The sequence below is a fragment of the Amphibalanus amphitrite genome, unplaced genomic scaffold (genome assembly GCF_019059575.1).
Source record: "Amphibalanus amphitrite isolate SeventyFive unplaced genomic scaffold, NRLGWU_Aamphi_draft 000738F_arrow, whole genome shotgun sequence".
Taxonomy (NCBI): domain Eukaryota; kingdom Metazoa; phylum Arthropoda; class Thecostraca; order Balanomorpha; family Balanidae; genus Amphibalanus; species Amphibalanus amphitrite.
The window spans coordinates 261,963-276,626 of NW_024882232.1; positions in this window are offsets into that span (position 1 = coordinate 261,963).

The window sequence follows — 14,664 nt, forward strand, 5'->3', positions numbered from 1 at the left end:
GAACGGTGAAAATCTGACCTTTGACCTGACCTGTGACGTCATCGGTTTGACCTAGGTCAATGAAATTTGGTCACAAGGTAGTTCCTCGGTGGGGCTATCGAACGCCGTTTGAATTTCGAAAATCGGCCGGTAAATATCCGAGATCTTAGGGGGGGGCCGAAACGCCCCCCCCCCCATGGGTGGTAGGGTCCGCCGGTAGCTCTACGGGGCGCGGGTTAATATTTCACATTCCGTCAATATTTGGAAGACACATAATGGTTTCATCAACTCGTTGTAAAGCGAGTTGGTGGCCGGCGTTACCCCTATGCCGGGCTTACCCCAGAAAAATTCATACTTTTTTAAAACTCGAATTTCGCAACTTTATGCTGTTTCCACAAAAAACAGGTTTTTGGGACAACACGGCCAATTAACTTATATCTAGCTAACAGGATATTAACATTTTATACATCACGCAAGGTATGTCATAAAAATGAAAAAGAGCTTACTATGCCGGGCTTCCCCCGGCTTCCCCTAGGTACGTACCTATAGGGTAGGTAATGGGGAGGTGGCAAAATTGACCTGACCTTAGGTCATCGATATCAAAATTCTAAGATAAACATTTTGTACATGCTATTGCTCCTAGCAATTGCTGAAAGTTTCAAAGCGATCGGTCACTCGGTGTAGCTATGGCAGACATTGAAACTTTTTATGAAGTGAGTTCACGTCAAGTGACCTGGTGACGTAACCTTGAATGACCTTGCAGCCTGAAATTTTTACATGTGTTGAATTGATGTATGATAAGGTGTGCCAAAAAACGGTGGCGATCCGCGCCGCCATTTTTGAGATATTCGCGAAAAACTACAGGGTTCAAACACCTCCCCCTAGCAGGGCGCGGGTTGAAGGTTAGCAGTTTGGGTTGCACAAATGCTTATTTACACTTAGGTATGCTTGTATGTTTATGTGCTTCATTTTTCAAATAAGCAGACTTTTTAGATTAAAACACTAAAATAATTATGTGATATGAAAATATTTATTTACAAGTGATTTGGTGCAGATTTGGTCAAATTAGGTGCGTTCGCCAGACAGCCCGTCGTAAAAACGTCTTTTAGCAACCTTTGTAAAAAACAACAATACCACGCATTTTCGTCCAACGTTCGTTGAATTTATTTACAATAAGCGGCTTTTATCAACAGAAAAATAGCTAAAATCAAAATAAACATGATAAATGCAAAAACAATGCTCAAAAGAAGCAAAGCTGCCATCTGTGATCTGCGTATAGTTTTAACAAAGGCTGGGTGTGCTTTAACCCTATAAAGGGGGGGTCAAACAAAACCCCTCGGTTTTTCGCAAATAGCACGCGGGAAAAGCGGCCGATCGAGACGATACTTTCAGTACCCTCGTGTCAATCAATTTTACCTGAAAATTTCATGACCCTGACCCAAATGACTTTTGACCTGTGACTTTCTTTTCGAGACTATTTTTGCTGGAATCGCGAATTGGCGTATTGTCGGCTCGCATTAGCCGCGCGTTTGCAGTCTTTTCGTGCTTTCAAGCCTTCACTGAAAAAATATAAAACACTGGTCGGGTGTTTTATCAGTGTATTATGGGTGTTAAGCACCATTAATGGTGTATCATGACACTAATAGCAGTGTCATTACCCCCTTCAACACCGTTATTGGTGTAATGGCATTGCTTGAACACGGTTTAAGGTGTCACATGACACTTGAAATAACACACTTGGGGTGTAATCGAGGTGTCTCAACTCCCATCTAACACCTTTTTTGGTGTTACAGAGAAAACATAACACCCGTTAGGTGTACTGAGGGTGCCATGTCATCCCTTAAACACCGTTTAAGGTGTCACACGACACTTGAAAAGCACACTTGGGATGTACTCGAAGTGTCGTAGCTCCCATTCAACACTCCTTTTGGTGTCAAAGAGAAAACAAAACACCCTCTGGGTGTATTGAAAGTGTCATGTCATCACTTAAACACCGTTTAAGGTGTCACACGACACTTGAAAGAGCACACCTGGGATGTAATCGAGGTGTCGTAACTCCCATTCAACACTCATAGCAGTGTCATTACCCCGTTGAACATCGTTATTGGTGTAATGACATTGCTTGAACACCGTTTAAGGTGTCACATGACACTTGAAATAACACACTTGGGGTGTAATCGAGGTGTCTCAACTCCCATCCAACACCTTTTTTGGTGTTACAGAGAAAACATAACACCCGTTAGGTGTACTGAGTGTGCCATGTCATCCCTTAAACACCGTTTAAGGTGTCACACGACACTTGAAAAGCACACTTGGGATGTACCCAATCGAAGTGTCGATCCCATTCAACACTCCTTTTGCATGGGTGTCAAAGAGAGAACAAAACACCCTCTGGGTGTAGGTATTGAAAGTGTCATGTCATCACTTAAACACCGTTGAAGGTGTCAGTGACACTTGAAAGAACACAATGATAGGTATCATAGCACATCACATCACATCACATCACAATGTAGGTATTGAAGTGTTATGAAATGTAAGTGTTAGCTAGTATTATCGTAGGGGTCTGAGCCGTAGGGGGTCTGAGCCAGGGGATGACTAACACCGTTCGTATTCTCTTGGTACTTCATGTAGTTATAAATGTTATTGTTTAGCTGGGACAGAGACATTCTAGCATAAAAATATTCAAATTACCAGCTTCGTTTATTAGTTACGGGAGCTTTCGAAAGACGTTCGTCTTTCTTCGTCAGCCTGTCTTTGCAGTGTCAGACACCCTTGAAATTCCCTATGGGTGCAGTTGGGTAGATGGCGCTGCTGTGCTGTATGGTGTACAGTTTGCATTTATATTCTAATGGATTTGCTTCAACTACATCAAATAAACAAATCCACGATAATAAATAAATAAATTCATATACCATACTTCAAAGAAAACGCGTCGGGAAAATATTGGGAACATAATGCAGCCCTAGTAGCCCATGTTCAACCGTTGGCTTCCATGCGGCCGGCCGCCATACTAGTTTGAAACGTGCGCGACTGCGGGCGGAGGCGCTGGTGGGATTACGGTGTGTTGGGAGTATAAGTGTGTGCAAGTGAGTTAGAAGTGATCGTGAGTGGTGTCTTGGTACTCGAAGAGCTCCAGTTTTAGCAAAGGTGAGCTATTCTTGGCTAGCAATGGCACTGCTGCGGATTCCGAAAGACATGGTACTGGCCGCTGGGGGGGGGGGGGGGATGGCGGCATACTCCCGATAGGGGTTCTTTAATGTCCGAAAAATATATCCTCAGATTTTTTTCTCTTGTGTTGGTGTGCAATTTAACACGCACCCTGCTTGGGTATTTATCCGAATTCGTAACCCCACTGGAGAGGGTGAGGGGGTTGGATTCTGCTTATTTCTATTATGCTCCGCGTATCCGTGCTGCTAGACTGATTTGCGATGCAATGTGGTGGCATTTGTTCCCTGCAACCTACATTCTGTGTGTAATTTCATAACGCTGTATCATATAGGTACACGGAGAAAATTTAAAACACTGCTAACGGTGTAAGTGGTTAAACTGCATACCCACGGGTGTTTTTGAAAGGTGTCAGATAACACTTATATGAGCGTCAAGATCCACCATTGTACTATCCCTAAGGGTGTCCAGTTTCTGTACTGTGGTGTGATACACCCCAGACAAGGGTGCGTTTCGACTCCCCTCAGACACCCTATTTACACTTATAATGGTGTCACCAAGATAACACCCGTAGGGATACTGGGGGGAATAATCGCTTGGGTGTGTGTTAAACTGCATACCCACGGGTGTAATTTAAAGGTGTCACAACACAACGCTTATAACGGTGTCACCAAGTTGACACCCATAGGGATACTGGGGGGAATAATCGCCTGGGTGTGTGTTAAACTGCATACCCACGGGTGTAATTTAAAGGTGTCACAGCGCTGCTTACACTTATAACGGTGTCACCAAGTTGACACCCACAGGGAGCCCGTGGGCGCCACAGGGAGCCCGTGGGCGCCCTGTGGGTGTCAACTTGGTGACACCGTTATAAGTGTAAGCAGCGCTGTGACACCTTTAAATTACACCCGTGGGTATGCAGTTTAACACACACCCAGGCGATTATTCCCCCCAGTATCCCTATGGGTGTCAACTTGGTGACACCGTTATAAGCGTTGTGTTGTGACACCTTTAAATTACACCCGTGGGTATGCAGTTTAACACACACCCAAGCGATTATTCCCCCCAGTATCCCTACGGGTGTTATCTTGGTGACACCATTATAAGTGTAAATAGGGTGTCTGAGGGGAGTCGAAACGCACCCTTGTCTGGGGTGTATGACACCACAGTACAGAAACTGGACACCCTTAGGGATAGTACAATGGTGTATCTTGACGCTCATATAAGTGTTATCTGACACCTTTCAAAAACACCCGTGGGTATGCAGTTTAACCACTTACACCGTTAACAGTGTTTTAAATTTTCTCCGTGTTCAAACATGTGATTTGATGTTGCTCCCATGCATTAGGGTGGGTTTCTAGGTCACCTGAAGGTCAGGTCAGGTCATTGACCTCTGATGACCTCGGTTCATTTTTTTAGTCTTACATGTTTCTAGACTAGTTTTTGGAGCTAAATTCGATTTTGCAACCATTTGAACATTTACGAAGTAGTTTTGGTGTCTTTGTAACATGTTGCGAAACTGTCAGAGGCGGTAGACACCTTCTACGAATACCCGGCAAGACCCCTACTGTACTGGTTGACCTGACCTGACCTGACCGGACCTGGTCTAAATGCATGAAGACATCATCTGTGATCAAAACTAACATGATGTTCGTGATCAGCACCCCGAAAAACCCTCAGCAATCACAATTTACGACGTTCTAACAGGCCCCGATTTTCCCGACTTTTGGGTCATTGACCTGACCTGGAAGGTCAACTGATGACCAAGGACCTTAAAATTGGGTAGTATCGGCTTGCTCTCGTCACGGGGGGGGGGCAGCACGCTCGTTTTTTTTTCCGCGAAGCTCTAGCTTGATCAGGGACGAAACGGCAAGGGGGTCCAACGGACCCCTTCCGGCTTCCCTTATACTTTCGCGGCTGGGAAAACCAACCAATACGGGCGAGGGTTAACCCTCGCCCTGGCAGGGGGGGGAGGTCGATGCGCCGACCACCCCCCTAAGATTTTTCGAAGATAGCGTAAAAACGGCGGCTGCTGCCAAATTTGGCACAGCCTATGGGGCAACCTTTTTACATATAACCTGAAAATTTCAAGTCCGGGTGCCCTTGGGTCAGGTCACCAGGTCAGAAAACCCGGTACAAAGTTATGGTCAAATTTCATTTTTTTGCACCTGTCCAACTCACAGTTTTTGACTGATTTCCTTCCAACTTTCAGGATGTGCTAAGTTCACCGAGCTGTTTAACATATATTTTTTTTAGTTCACTGACCTGAGGTCAGTTAGAGGTCATTACGTCGTAATGTTAAGCCTATGAGAAAATACTAAATTCTGAAAATTCCTGAGATATCCGCTTCGTTCTATCAATTTTGTGCTTTGAAACCAAAGTAGGTACTTAACAGCAGGTCACTTGGCGCTTCTTTGTTTGGTGAACTTATCCATGGGTCAGGTCAAATGAGGTCAACTGAGGTCAAATGACGTTTTTGCCAATAACTTGGCACGTAATGACGCTAGAGCTTAAAAAATGGTGTCGTTGTGTTCCTGGTGAGCAGCCGAATCGAATGATATGCGATATGATGCAATTCGGTTAACTTTAACTTAATTAATTAATTAAAGTTTGCTTAAAAATTATGAAAAACTTTAAGCACACTTAAGCAAGCCAAAAAGTATATCAATCGTTTCGGCACTCACAACATCGAGAAATGCCTTAAATCGGAAATATTGAATTTCAAAATTGCAGCATTTTGATTCAGAGGGGCTAATGCATAGGAATACCCCTCTGAATGTGTGACGTCAGCGCAGATATCTAACGATTTTTAAATGTTTGACTAAAACGTTTTGTAGCACGCGGTGGTATATGCTGCTTTGCGCGCTACAAGTGCCGCACTTTCAGCTGCCAAACTATTGCTTCCAAATAAAGTCGCTAGGAACAGCGGAGATCCCAAAAAGTAAACAAAAGTACAAGTCTAATATTTTTAAAACCGGTGAATATTTTTCGGTGAAATTTGGTAGATATTCGTTTTCGCTCTTTCTGAACCGAGCGACATCACTTTCATGCCAATTCATAAACTTTTTTGAAGGTGGGAGGGTCCCTTTAACCCGCGCCCCACTGGGAGGGGGGGGGGGGCTATTCATAGCCCCCCTCCCGTTTTTCTGCAATAACTTCTAAACCGCTTGACGTATTGACGCCAAACTTTCAGTAACTTCGGCTGCATCAATTTGACACCGGGTGTCAAAATTTGAACTTCGTAGCTACCATAGGTTGGCCGAAAATGACGTCAGAGTGACGTCATGTTCGGCCGATTTCGACGCAAAACATTGAACCACGGCAATCACTCCCAAGGGCTCAGTTTTTAAGCTAGATCCAATTTTTTGCATGAGAGGACTCAGAATAGACTGCGCTTTCAAACTGCTGTCTGGGGTTTTAGAAATGTTGAAAATTTTGAAAATTTTATTTAATAAAAATCAAAACTTACATTTTTACATTTTTTTCTAAAAGTTTTTGACTTTTCAAAAAACCGGAATATATGTGATAGAACGCATTATTATGACTAACTCTAGCAAGTTTTAGCTAAATAGGTATCTTCAAAAATGGCCAAGTTATACGCATTATTGCAAAAAATCACAATTATTAATTTTTCAAATCAATTTTTCACCACGTATTTGACATCGTACGCCAATATAAATAGCACCATCGTGTTCTTGAGCTCAAACTGCATCCAATAGACACCTTTTCTGTTGAAAAATTATAACTTCAAAATTTGACCTTTTTTGACCTGAAAGTGACCTGACCTAAGCTAAATTCGACTCAAAATGACCTCGAAAAACACAGACGACATCAAATTCGAAATCTGTGGCCTAAATGGACCATAAAACATGTGTTACATGACCGACGCATGATATAATATTTTCGTGACCTGTGATGACCTGACCTTGACCTAAAAATCAAAGTACAAGTTCGGTACCCTCAGGGTATCTAGAGCATTTGTTCACGAGTGTGTGAACCAAAAATGAGCCTGATCTGACGTGTAAGACGGCGGCCAGAGCCCAAAACGTGAACAAGCCAAAATGCTAATAATTTTTACTTTGACCTGACCTGTGACGTCATCGGTGACCTCGAGGTCAATGAAATTAGGTTTCGCACGACAGTTTTTCCGGGGCTATCAGATGCCGTTTGAATTTTGACGATCGGCCCAGTAGTTTCGGAGTTAGGAGGGGGGGCTATGAATAGCCCCCCCCCCCAGTAGGACGTGTTATACGCAGACCCCAGTGGGGCGCGGGTTAAAGGAAAAGGGTCACCTTTAACATGGGGTTTGAAACTGAGATGGCCATCTTGTAGCCCGTGTCCGAAAACCCCGAGAGTGTCCCACCTTACGGCCGATTTCGGTCTCCATTTGTAGGTATCGGCAATTTTAAAAGAAAATATGCCAGGAATTAGAGCACTTCATGGGCTGGATAAATCCGTTATCCACGGATAAATCCGCGGACCGGATAGGATTGGATTCTAAATTTGTTAAAGAAGAACGGATATGGGCGGGCCGGATTTGGGAATTGAAGGTTGAACCCGGATCAAAACGGATCAAAATTTTAACATTCAACATTGAAGTTCTTAGAGAACTTAGAGAAATTGTGTATTAGGGGAGAGTGGGGAAAGATGCCCAGGGTTTGACTATGTCATATATTATTCGAAAATGACGATCGGAAAGCCAAAACTTGGAGTTTCAACGGAAGCCGACATCATTTTTCTCCAAAAATATCACACTTTCAAGCCTGAAATATGATAACTTTTTTTGCTATCAAGCATTTTCCTGAAGAAGTGAAAGGGGGCATCTTACCCCACAGGGTGGGAAAGACGCCCCCTGGCGCTGGGTAAGATGCCCCCTGCACTAAAAGTGACATAAATAGGCACGTGAATCGCCTGAACGAATCAGTAGTCCCTTCGAGCCTGCAGTAGACACCAAACGTCATCGTAAGGGCCCTCAAAAGTAGTCGTAAGGGGCTTCAGAGGTCATCGTTAGGGCCATCATAGTCCAGCGTGACCAAACAAGCCTCTGTGGTGGCGTTCGGAGACCACTGTGGGGCCCTTATAGGTCTTCATGATGCTTGAGAGCCCTCGAGCCCATCGTGGGACCTCAGATGCCAGCGCGGCCCGTGGAGCCAACGTGGGAGCCCTCAAAGGATGTCGTGAGGGGCCATAGAACCCATAATGGGGCCCACAGAGGCCGTCGTGAGGGCTCTCAGAGTCAGATGCCGCCCAAAAAGTCGCTGTGTGGGCCGAGAGACCGGCATGGGGAGCACCCGACCGTACCGGACTCTCAATAGTCCCAGATCGGCTTTTGTCTCTCATCACAAGTATGTAATACATGATTTGACGGGCTGCTTGAAGGACAGCCTACGGATTTAGGGGGGCGTCTTTCCCCATCAGGACAGGGGGCATCTTACCCCAAGGTACCGAAGTAACATTAAATCAGCACAATTTGTTAGCCATAAAACTACACCCTGAAACAAACTGTTTGGGACACAGTACACGCATGTTAATGTATCACGACTATAGCAAGGGACGCAAAATTATCTACCTTTTTTATATTTACGATGTTTTGACGTCAAAATATTTTTTGAAAGCAGCAAATAAAAAACATGCAATCACCAGCCAGCCGTTGCCCAACTGAGCTTCGCAAATTTGTGTGCAGTTAACAAGGCAGGCTTCTGCTTTACGCTAAGAACATTAATTTCCAGGTTCGATTCTTTGTTTCCCCGCTAGAGGGGGTGGGGCGTCTTTCCCACCCTGGGCATCTTACCCCACTCTCCCCTACTATTGAAGGATGATACCTAGTTTACCAATGTGGTGATTTTCATGTGGTTTTAGGTTTATAAGCATGGTTTTTGGAACCATGATGGTCTGTGAAATGTATGGCTGTCTGGTCCCTTAGATTGAATTTGTTAGTCCAGTTTTGGGTGAAACAAGTTATTGGTGAAACGGATTATTACGGATATTTTTTGGAAGTTTGGCTGCAATACGGGCCATGGGTGGGCCGGATTCTGATATTCAAAGAAAGGCGGATAATGGGCGGATCTGGATATGACTTGCCGGATATGGGCCGGTCCGGATCCTAAAAAGCCTATCCGTGAAGTGCTCTACCAGGAATGCGTCCTTATCCCAGGAATGCGTTCTTATCCTGTAATACAGCCACCCGCGGCGAGGCTTTGGTTTTTAACCAATCAGCTCCAATCAGCTCAGCTTTAACCAATCAGCTAATCTGACACAAGCCGACGAGACTGTCTTCTGAAGGCTGATTGGCTTGAGTGTGATGTCATCGCTATGACATCATACAGAAGGTGCGGTAGAGAGTACAAACATAGTACCAATATGTTAAATAGTTTGACATACTTTTTTGCGAATTATGCACTTCTGGCACCAGATTTAAAAAGAACATGAAAAATAATAATTTAAAAATGAAAAGCAACGATATCTTCATATTTCACGAAGGTGGCACTTTTCCTTTAAAGATCTAACAAAGTTGTGCATTACTGCATTATGGGACACAAAATGGTCAATTCTAAAGTGTTTACAACAACACAATGAATAGGTAGATACATCAATGGAAAATGGAAATGCCAAGATTCATGAGAACGGATTTCTGCGGACCATGGACAAACAGGATTTTACTGGTCTACGCTGCTGTTTGCTGTTTGCCTGCGGAATCTATAAAACTTCACATAACTACTTGGCGTTACGCCTTCATTTTCCTTGTCACAAGGTGAGTTCAAAGAAAGCCTGCGCTCCACGGAGGAAGGGCCCGCGCGTGTGCTACGCGACAGGGCACCAGCCCCGGCTGCCGTGCAGCCCGCCACCAGTTCTCCGAATATATCGCTCTCGGCAGAACACGAACGGGTGCATGTCGTGATTGAGGGCTGTGACGACATTGTCGGTCAACTCATAACATCACGGCATAGCGCAGCCAACATGGACGGGTTGTCACACCAAAAGGTGCGCACAATTTCAGACGGGCTGTAAAACTGATCGGTGCAAACTTCGCCGTCATAATTTGAGGAACGAAAACCGGAAAACGAAGCCATATTGCCTGAAAAAATTAACATAATTTGTGGTACTAAGAGCCAAGAAGGGCAGCACGCGACACATTTTTCGCTGAACATCGATAAAAATTTGCTCGCACGCTTGAAAGTCATTTTAAGGCAAAATGTTGTTTAATGAATGGGAAAACCCTACCCGACCTGAATGACTAGTAGTTATGTAACTCGGTTGTATTTTTACAGGCTGCAGGGCTGCTGATAGCGGATGATTTTAGCAGTTCCTATACACAACGGCCTCTGTTGACTGCAGAGGGAGCGCATTGACAGGTTATCCGGAATGGAGTCTCAAGTGCGGCGAATTTCGCGTTGGAATTTTGGTGAATCAGTCCAGTCAGTGGGTGGGAGACCGGCGCACGTCGATATGAGAGCTGAGCCGGGCCAGGGACGCCCGGTAGTGCTACCGCTGCTATCTGTGAATCACCGCCGCTGTTTTCTGATCCGGTAAGAACCATAACCGCACGCTGATGTCCGAGGACCGATCCGCCACCGCCGCTGACTCCCGGCTCTGGCGGACTCACGAAACTTCTGGTTACGCAGGCTGAACCGAACTGGTGATGAGGCTCGAGTCAAGACTCAGGAAACTTTTCATGAAACAGGTTGAAGCAAACCGGCGATCACAGCCTTACCGCTGTGAATGAACCAGTGCAGGTAAGCTCGATGTTTCAGTCCCTGGATCAAACAAATGAAACAATCTCTACGAAGATATAATGGAGATTCTGAATAAAGTCGAGGTCACACCCACGTCAGTAGTTGCCATTTTCCATTCAAACATACCTCCGTCCGTATACCATGATATCAAAACGTCCATATCCTCTATACTTCATATCGACCTTCATCACCCAAACTTTGACAGTTGCCGTAAGTACATGCATACAATGAATGCATCGTTTTTTTTTTTTGCATAACACTATGCAACAAAAATGACAGGTTTTCTGTTCCTGGAAAGCGACTGAATTTTTCCTATTCATTGGGTCCTATCATTACCGAAATGGGCATTAGTTTTGATCTGAAAATGTGTTTCCGGTTTTCAGGGCTGATTTTCGATTTTTGGCCCCGAAATTCGGTTTTTGGCCCACCGTGTCCGATGTAATTGAGCAATCGATTCATGGTATAGCTTTCATCGTCTTTCCTATGCCACGTGCTTTCGAATGGTAGCTGGTTTTGCATACTTGCGCCTAAAAATGACGTCATAAATCTATGTTAAAGTTAAAAAATGTTAAAATTTGGATTTTTTTACATTTCTTTTAATTTCATTTCAAAATAAAGGAAAAACTAAAGGCCCTATCCAAGTTCTGAGTCCAGTTCCTTGAAGAGCATTCCATTTCCGTTCGGAAGATACTTTTTAATGCATTTTATCGGATTCCTGTGGCGTCCAGATTGAGTTAACCTAAACACATATCCTAGCTCATAACTATCACATATCACATAGCATTAGCCTGATAACGTATGTTAACGCCATAGGGTCAACGAGGGGTCAACTGAGGTCATGTTGTTGACTCCTTGTGACCTCGGTTCACACGCAGGAACTTACTTTTGAGCAGTCCTGTCGCTCAGAATCTTGATCTGTACCTCCATTTGTTAGAATGATTCTTCATGCACTGAACACATATTGTCATGGAAATGGCTGGGGGCCCGTTTTTCAAGTGACTCAATCTGTTATCTGGATGCCACAGTAAACCGATAAAATGCACAAAAATAGTACCTTCCGAACGGAAATTGAACGCTCTTCAGTGAAATGGGCTCAGAATTTTGATAGGGTCTTAAGTTTTTTTTTTCTCTCTATTTTGAAATGAAATCGAAAAAATGCTATTTTAATCCGACTTTTAGTCCCATTCCTTCCATGCAACGCCCATAGGGCTAATGTTAACCCTCGCCCTGCAGCAGGGTCGATGCGACCCCCCCTAAGGTTTTTCGAAGATAGCGTAAAAACGGCGGCGCTGCGCCAAATTTGGCACAGCCTATGGGGCAACCTATTTACATATGACCTGAAAATTTCAGGTCCGGGTGACCTTGGGTCAGGTCACCAGGTCAGAAAAACCGGTACAAGGTCATGGTCAAATTTCAATTTTCTTTTTGCACCTGTCCAACTCACAGTTTTGGACTGATTTCCTCCAAACCTTCAGGATGTGCTAAGTTCACCGAGTTGTATAACATATAGTTCGGGTTTTTCGAGGTCACTGACCTAAGGTCAGTTAGAGGTCATTACGTCGTAATGTTAGGCCTATGGGAAAATACTAAATTCGGAAAATACTGGAGATATCCGCTTCATTCTATCACTTTTGTGCTTTGAAACCACAGTACTTAACAATAGGTCACTTGGTGCTTCTTTGTTTGGTGTACTTATCCATGGGTCAGGTCACATGAGGTCAACTGAGGTCAGATGACGTTTTTGCCAATAACTTGGCACATAATGACGCTAGAGCTTAAAAAGTAGTATCATTGTGTTCCTGGTGATCAGCCGAATCGAATGATATGCAATATGATGCAATTTGGTTAACTTGAACGTAATTTATAAATTTAAGTTTACTTAAAATTTAAGAAAAACTTTAAGTACACTTAAGCAAGCTAAAAAGTATATCATTCGACGCGCCTTCACGTGCTGAGTTCACTGGTGCTTTTCTTTTTGCTCTATCTTAATTGATCAAAAGTTATAAGCGAAAAACTTTTGACCTGTTTTTAGGAAATTCTTACATTTATACCCCCAAAACCCCCCTAAATATTGACCTAGAGCAACCAAATTTGCACAGGGGCGAGAACTCCAAGGGGCCCACCTACCTACCAAATTTGGTGTTTCTAGGTGCCATAGGAGCCAATCGCGGGGGGGGGGGGTCGCATCGACCCCCCCTGCCAGGCCATGTTATGAAAAATGTCCTGCCAGGGCGAGGGTTAAAATGCCAAAATCAAAGGGGGCACGGTGCCCCGGTGCCCTCCCCGTTCCGCCGCCTATGGATTTATAACGTTATTTTTACACGCAAATATGCAAAACCGGATATGATTCGAAAGCTTGTGGCATAGGAAAGGCGATGAAAGTTACCGCGAGTCGATTACTCAATTACACCGGACACGATTGGCCAAAAACGGAATTTCGGGGCCAAAAATAGAAAATCGTCTCTGACAACCGGTAAAGCATTTTCAGATCAAAACAAATGCCCATTTCGGTTATAATGAGACCCAATGAGTCCAAAAAAAATCGGTCTTTACTCAGGAACAAAATGACTGTTGCATAGTATAATAATCTGCTGTGTTTTCATCCGCGCCGTGCCGTGGGGCGCATGGACATTGGACAGTAACACAGCCCCCCGCGGTTTTTTTTTCGCGAATGGCATGGAGCGCCGCCGGTTTTGGCACACACCTTCATGCATCTTTTATGCACGTTAACCCGCGCACCGACGGGGGTCTGCGCCAACTTCGCACCGACGGGGGGGGCGGATGACCGCCCCCCCCCCTGAGATCTCGAGAACGAAGAAAGATAGCGACAAGCGGTAAACGGCATCGGATACGCACGGCCAAGATCTACAATTTTTACTAAGGTCATTTTCAGGTCAGGTCAAAGATGACGTCACAGGGGTCGAAAAAGTCAAAATGGCGGCGCTAGATATGGAGAGTTTTTCTCGAATAACTTTCGAATTAGTCAAGATAGGAACAAACTAAGGGCATCATCGTGATCCTCTCGTCAATCCGCATCGAATGATATATATGTTGACCTCGAAAGGTCAAGGTCAAAGGTTGACCTCAGGTCACGTGACCTCGAGGTCATCATGTATATCATTCGATGCGTCTTGACGAGCTGAACACAATGAGACCATCCACGCGTCTGTATCTTGTTCCTGTACGGAGTTATTGGCCAAAAACCTTTGGTGACCTTTGATGACGTCACATGACCTCACAGCTGCCCAACAGCAAAACAGACCTCAAGGTAGTGAAGGTTGATCGTATATGAAGTCATGTATGGTATATGGGGCCATTCCGACCCGTTTTAGTGGTAAAAACAGGGAGTTGATTTTTCCCCCATTGACTTATAATGGGGAGGTCGCGAAATTGACCTGACCTTAGGTCACCGATATCAAAATTCCGAGATATACAAATTGTAGCTACTAATGACCTAATAATATCCTGCGACTTTCAAAGACCTCCGACATCTACTGTAGCTCTGGCACGGTGACAAAGTTGCAAAAAAGTGACTTGAGGTTGGGTCATTCAAAGTGACCTGGTGACCTGACCTTTGAAGGTAGGAGGTTCAAACTTGCCCACCATGTGTAAAATTGATGAGGTTATAGTCATACCAAATTTCGCGGCGCTACGCGCCGCGGTTTTCCCGCTATTCGCGAAAAACCTCAGGGGGGGGGGGCGGATATCCGCCCCCCCGTCGGTGCGAGGGTTAATCTTTTATACCCAGGTCGTTCTAGTTCAAGTCACCAAGTCGTGACAAGTAAGC